This window comes from Triticum urartu, chromosome 6A, assembly GCF_056163025.1.
Source record: "Triticum urartu cultivar PI428250 chromosome 6A, HENAU_Tu73, whole genome shotgun sequence".
NCBI classification, from domain to species: domain Eukaryota; kingdom Viridiplantae; phylum Streptophyta; class Magnoliopsida; order Poales; family Poaceae; genus Triticum; species Triticum urartu.
Window position 1 is genome coordinate 552,360,520 of NC_141878.1, and position 7,491 is coordinate 552,368,010.

At 43.5% G+C, this 7,491-nt stretch overlaps 1 pseudogene; it reads left to right on the forward strand.

The window, feature by feature from the left end:
* The first annotated feature begins 5,658 nt into the window (after positions 1–5,658).
* Positions 5,659–6,522, forward strand: LOC147966256 (uncharacterized; annotated as a pseudogene).
* Positions 6,523–7,491: the final 969 nt, after the last annotated feature.

Here is a 7,491-nt window from a genome sequence, read left to right on the forward strand (position 1 = left end):
ATTAACTTCAACTCCTGGAACATCTCATATGCTCCATGACGTTCAAAACGTCGTTGAAGTCCTAGTACTAAGTCGTAAAGCATGGCACACTGAACTATCGAGTAGTCATCAGCTTTGCTCTGCCAGGTGTTCACAACATTTGGCGTTGCTCCTGCAACGGGTTTGTCACCTAGCAGTGCTTCCAGGACATAATTCTTCTGTGCAGCAATGATGATAATCCTCAAGTTACGGACCCAGTCCGTGTAGTCGCTACCATCATCTTTCAACTTAGCTTTCTCTAGGAACGCATTAAAATTCAACGAAACAACAGCACGGTCCATCTATCTACTACAACATAGACATGCAAAATACTATCAGGTACTAAATTCATGATAAATTAAAGTTCAATTAATCAAATTACTTAAGAACTCCCACTTAGATAGACATCTCTCTAATCATCTAAGTGATCATGTGATCCATATCAACTAAACCATGTCCGATCATCACGTGAGATGGAGTAGTTTTCAATGGTGAACATCACTATGTTGATCATATCTATTATATGATTCGCGCTCGACCTTTCGGTCTCAGTTTTTCGAGGCCATATCTGCATATGCTAGGCTCGTCAAGTTTAACCCGAGTATTCTGCGTGTGAAAACTGGCTTGCACCCGTTGTATGTGAACATAGAGCTTATCACACCCGATCATCACGTGGTGTCTCGGCACGAGCTGTGTGTAGCAACGGTGCATACTCAGGGAGAACACTTATACCTTGAAATTTAGTGAGAGATCATCTTATAATGCTACCGCCAAACTAAGCAAAATAAGATGCATAAAGGATAAACATCACATGCAATCAATATAAGTGATATGATATGGCCATCATCATCTTGTGCCTTTGATCTCCATCTCCAAAGCACTGTCATGATCACCATCGTCACCGGCTTAACACCTTGATCTCCATCGAAACATCGTTGTTGTCTCGCCAACTATTGCTTCTACGTCTATCGCTACCGCTTAGTGATAAAGTAAAGCAATTACATGGCGATTGCACTTCATACAATAAAGCGATAACCATATGGCTCCTGCCAGTTGCCGATAACTGTGTTACAAAACATGACCATCTCATGCAATAAAATTTAGCATCATGTCTTGACCATATCACATCACAACATGCCCTGCAAAAACAAGTTAGACGTCCTCTACTTTGTTGTTGCAAGTTTTACATGGCTGATACGGTCTGAGTAAGAACCGTTCTTACCTATGCATCAAAAACCACAATGCGGTATAGTGATTGCTTTTTGATCTTCAGAAAGAACCCTATTCATTGAATCCGATTCAACTAAAGTTGGAGAAACTGACACCCACCAGCCACCTGTGTGCGAATCACGTCGGTAGAACCAGTCTCGCATAAGCGTACACGTAATGTCGGTCTGGGCCGCGTCATCCAACAATACCGCTGAATCAAGAATCAACTAGTGACGGCAAGCAATATGTATATACCCACGCCCACAACTCCTTTGTGTTCTACTCATGCATATAACATCTACGCATAGACCTGGCTCGGATGCCACTGTTGGGGAATGTAGTAATTTCAAAAAAAATCCTACGCACACGCAAGATCATGGTGATGCATAGCAACGAGAGGGGAGAGTGTTGTCTACGTATCCTCTTAGACCGTAAGCGGAAGCGTTATGACAACGCGGTAGATATAGTCGTACGTCTTCACGATCGACCGATCCTAGTGCGGAAAGTACGGCGCCTTTGCGATCTGCACACATTTGGCTTGGTGACGTCCCACAAACTCACGATCCAGCAGAGTGTCGAGGGAGAGCTTCGTCAGCACGATGGCGTGATGACGGTGATGATGAAGCTACCAGCACAGGACTTCGCCTAAGCACTGCAATGATATGACCGAGGTGGATTATGGTGGAGGGGGGAACCGCACACGGCTAAGAGATCAATGATCAACTTGTGTGTCTATGGGGTGCCCCCTCCCCCGTATATAAAGGAGTGGAGGAGAGGGAGAGAGCCGGCCTCCTAGGCGCGCCCAAGGGGGGAGTCCTACTCCCGGTGGGAGTAGGATTCCCCTTTCCCAAGTTGGAGTAGGAGAGGGAAGGAAGGGGGAGAGGGAGAGAAGGAAACGGGGGCCGGCCCCCCTCCCAATTCGGATTGGGCTTGGGGGGGCACCCCCACCTTGGCCGCCTCCTCCTTTCCACTATGGCCCACTAAGGCCCATTGACTCCCTGAGGGGTTCCGGTAACCCCCATGTACTCCGGTATATGCTCGAACTCTCTCGAAACCTTTCCGATGTCCAAACATAGTCATCCAATATATCGATCTTTATGTCTCGACCATTTCGAGACTCCTCGTCATGTTCGTGATCACATCCGGGACTCCGAACTACCTTCGGTACATCAAAACACATAAACTCATAATACCGATCGTCACCAAACGTTAAGCATGCGGACCCTACGAGTTCGAGAACTATGTAGACATGAACGACACACATCTCTGATCAATAACCAATAGCGGAACCTGGATGTTCATATTGGTTCCCATATATTCTACGAAGATCTTTATCGGTCAAACCACATAACAACATACGTTGTTTCCTTTGTCATCGGTATGTTACTTGCCCGGGATTCGATCGTCGGTATCTCAATACCTAGTTCAATCTCATTACCGGCAAGTCTCTTTACTCGTTATGTAATGCATCATCCCGTAACTAACTCATTAGTTACATTTCTTGCAAGGCTTATAGTGATGTGCATTACCGAGAGGGCCCAGAGATACCTTTCCGATACTCGGAGTGACAAATCTAATCTCGATCTATGCCAACTCAACAAAGACCATCAGAGACACCTGTAGAGCATCTTTATAGTCGCCCAGTTACGTTGTGACGTTTGATAGCAGACTAAGTATTCCTTCGGTATTCGGGAGTTGCATGATCTCATAGTCATAGGAACATGTATAAGTTATGGAAAAAGCAATAGCAACAAACTAAACGATCATCGTGCTAAGCTAACAGATGGGTCAAGTCAATCACATCATTCTCTAATGATGTGATCCCGTTAATCAAGTGACAACTCATGTCTATGTTTAGGAAACATAACAATCATTGATTCAACGAGCTATTCAAGTAGAGGCATACTAGTGACACTCTGTTTGTATATGTATTCACACATGTACTGAGGATGTGTTTCGTTCCAGTCACGGGCCGGATTGTCATGGGTCGGACCCGTTCCTGGGCCTCATTCCAGCGTTCGGTAGGCCAACCGAAGTAGAACCAACTCGTCCCCACTTAGTGAATATTCGCCTTAGATCCGGAATGCACTGAGACCTCCAAATCGAGGAAACCATGCGGAACGGCTCGTCTCTCCCCCAACCCTATCGCTGCTCTCCTCCTTCCTCCCACGCACAGGTGCGCCATCGCCCCTCTTCCTCTCTCCCTCTCCTCTGCGCCACCGTCCCTCTCCCTCTCTGCGCCACTGGCCATCTCCCTCTCTGCTCCGCCACCCCACTCCAGCTATCGCGCGCCGCCGACCCTCTCCCTCTCTGTGCCGCCGGCCCTCTCCCTCTCAGTGACGCTGGTCCTCTCCCTCTCTGCGCTACCGCCCATCTCCCTCGCATTCGCGCGCCACTGGCCCATCCCCCTCGCTCTTGCGTTTTACATAGCTCTCCCTCGATCCATTTTCTCACCCCCCTCACTCGATCTGCATGTTAGAAGTGGAAGAAAGCAGGGTCTAGGTGCTACACCGGCGTGGCGGCAGAGCGAAGCACATCCATCTCACTTGAAGGTACAAACTCCTCTTCCTCTCCCCGAGTATATCCTGATGTCCAGTATATTTTTTTGCTCCAATTGTTGTTGTGTAGTACATCTTTTTTGTTCAATTTGCTGCTTTCCAGTACATCTTTGCACTATGTGGTGATGTGTAATAATTTTGATAGCATGCATCAATTGTGGATGGTCAAGAAGATGAACAAAAGAAAAAGGATGGTTAGAGGAGCCGCTGTTTTTGTCACACTTGCTGCAATTGCAGTCATTGTTCGAGCTATAATAAGGAAGAGAAGAACACTTATTACATATGGCCCAATGTATGAAAGAGATCGAATTAGATATGATTATCTAGATCAAAAAATTTGGCAAAGCGATGTGTTATGTAAAAACATGTTAAGGTTTGAAAGAGCTGCGTTCTTTTTCTTGTGTGGCATACTCAGGGATCACAAATTGCTAGAAGACAGTCCACATCTTAGCGTGGAGCAACAATTAGCGATGTTTTTTGCATACAATTGGGCATAACCTTCGGAATAGGGTTATTTTAGCCAATTTTTGTAGATCATACAGCACAACCAACATCTATTTTAGAAAGGTTCTCCAAGCCATAGGCAAGCTTCGTAATGATTACATAACGCCACCATCATTGGAGACCCCCACAAAAATTGTAGGAAATCATCGATTTGACCCATATTTTAAGGTAAATTCAGAAACTATTTGTTAGCTATCTAGGTTATATGATATGTTGTTTATTAATACCTGTCACTATATAGGATTGTATTGGAGCTATCGATGGTACACATGTGCGAGCAGGTGTTACCAAAGATGTGGAGCATTCTTTTTGGGGTAGGAAGGCCTTCACCACTCAAAATGTGATGGCAGCGGTAGATTTTGATCTACGCTTCACATATGTGTTAGCTGGTTGGGAAGGGTCAGCACATGATGCTACTGTTTTAGTTGATACATTAACGCGTGAGAGGGGCTTACAAGTACCACCGGGTAAGAAGTTGCCTAAGATAGAAAATTGTCCAATTGTTATTACCTTACAAGAACCATTGTCACCAATTATTGTTTTTTAGGAAAGTTCTACCTAGTTGATGTTGGCTATGGAGCAAAGCCTGGGTTCTTACCCCCTTTTCGTGGTGTGAGGCAACAATCTAGTCCAAAATTATAGGGAGCTATTCAACCTTAGGCACTCATCTCTACGGGTGACGTTAGAGAGGGCTTTTGGATCTCTGAAGAGGCGCTTCAAAATTTTAGATGATGCCAAACCATTCTTCTCTTTCCCAGTGCAAGTTGACCTTGTTATAGCTTGTTGTGTTCTTCATAATTATGCACTGTCACAAGGGATTGATGAATTTATTATACCGGAAGTGACATGGACCACCCAACCAATTCGAACATCAAGGCAACAAGCAAGTGACGTTAGGGCCGTGGTAGACCATAGGATGCAAATGGTAGCCCAAATGTGGGAAGATAGAAAACTAATGTATGCTAATCTATGAGTGTAGTACACTCCATGTATTTGAACCATGTATTTGTGATGTTTATGCAACTACATTTTAATTTATTTGATGGTTGGGCAGATTGTATCATGTACTAAATTTAAACCATGTATTTGTGATGTTTATGCAACCAAATTTGAATTTATTTGATGGCTGGGCAGATTGTATCATTTACTAAAGTTGAACCATGTATTTGTGATGTTTATGCAACTACATTTGAATTTATTTGATGGCTAGGCAGATTGTATCATTTACTAAAGTTGAACCATGTATTTGTGATGTTTATGCAACTACATTTGAATTTATTTGATGGCTAGACAGGTTGTATCTTTTATTGTTTGGACAGAAATGGAGAGTGTTGGAGCTACAAGTGGGAACTCCGGGAGAGTTGGGATCATTGTTTGGACCAATGCCATGACAAAAAGCATGCTTGGATTTTTGGCTGGTCTTGTTGCTGATGGGAAGAGAACGTCAAGTGGAATCAGGGATGTGCATCATAGACAATGTGCTACTATTTTGAACGAGCAATTCAAGCTTTCTATCATCGGAGAACAAGTCAAAAACCATATCAAGAAGTGGAGGAATATTTGGACAAAGGTGGTCAATTTGAAGAATTTAAGTGGAGCTCTATGGGATGAAGATACTTGCACAATTAGGCTCAGCAAGGAGCACTATGCAGGGCATTGTATGGTATGCTTCTCACCCCACAAATCTGATTCTTTTTATGTTTGCATTATGCTAATCATTTTGCACAATGTTTGTAGACCCACACAGCTGATGCCCCCTTCCTGAATACCCCAATTGAGCACTATCATGCCACGGCTGCCATTTATGGGACAATTGGGGCCAAGGGGCTGAATGCCAGATCTGACAATGATCTTCTTTCCATTGATCTCGAAGGCGAGGAGAACGGTGAGGTCAACACGTCACCAAATGTTGGTGAGTCTTCTCTCCCGAAAGCACCACCAAAAAAGAAGGCTAAGGTAAAGCATGTTCCTTAAGATCCACTTAGTTTAATTCTCAAAGATGGGTTCAAACTTGTGGCTGATGCGCTTGTGAGGTCTAGTGGAGATGATGATGACATACCAGATGACCTTTGGGATGTAGTCTCCACATTGCCAGATTTTGATGAAGAGCCTGTAGCCCACTACTATATATGCGCATCTTGTGGACAACCCAAAGACTGCAAGAGCCTTCATGAAACTTTCCCAAACCAACAAGTCTCTTTGGGTGAGTAGGTATATCAAGAAGAACTTCTAAATTCGATATGGTTGTATGGTTGTCAAGTATGTGAACTTGAAACGTATGCTTCTAGTGCACTTTGGTTGCTTTTGGAGAGCTTCATACATGAACTAGACGTGTGTGGCTGTCAAGTATGACTTGGACATGTATGGCTCTATTGCACTTTGCTTGCTTTTGGAGAGCTTCGTATGTGAACCACAAATGTATGGCTGTCAAATGTGTTTAACTATGTGCACCTTGTTGAAATCTGTGTTTTATGTGTTGTCATTTATATGTTAACTTGTCAATGCATATTGTTATGTTGTCTTTCTTGAAAATACAAATGATATGATGCCAAAATTTAGAAATTTATGTCATTCCATTTTCCATTCCGTGCTTCCAACCAAACACCGGAACGGAACCAACCCGTTCCTCTCTTTTGCTCCTACCAAACACAGGAATGGAATGGACCCGTTCCTCTGGAATGGAGCCATTCCATTCCATGATAGTTGGTTCCCCAACCAAACACACCGTAAGTTTCTGGTTAATACAATTCTAGCATGAATAACAAACATTTATCATGATATAAGGAAATATAAATAACAACTTTATTATTGCCTCTAGGGCATATTTCCTTCACCAATAAGCAAAAGAAGAACAAGGAAATCTTTTTGGATTTTCTTTTTAGTGCTACTACTAAGCATGCATAGAAAGTACATTACTAAAACTAATTTTTTTGGATTTTCTAAAGTTTTTCAAACACACAAGAAGAAAGCAAGAAAAATAAATCTAAGCATGGATGATACAATGAAAAAGTGTGAACACCGACAAATGGAATGATATGTGAACATGAATATAATGTCTGTGAGAAACACGTACTCCCCCAAGCTTAGGCTTTTGGCCTAAGTTGGTAGTCAATCAGTAGCTAGCCTGGAGGGTAGTATGGATCCTGAGGACCAAGCATCCACTCATCCCACTGCTGAGGAGCGGGCACCCACTGATCCCACT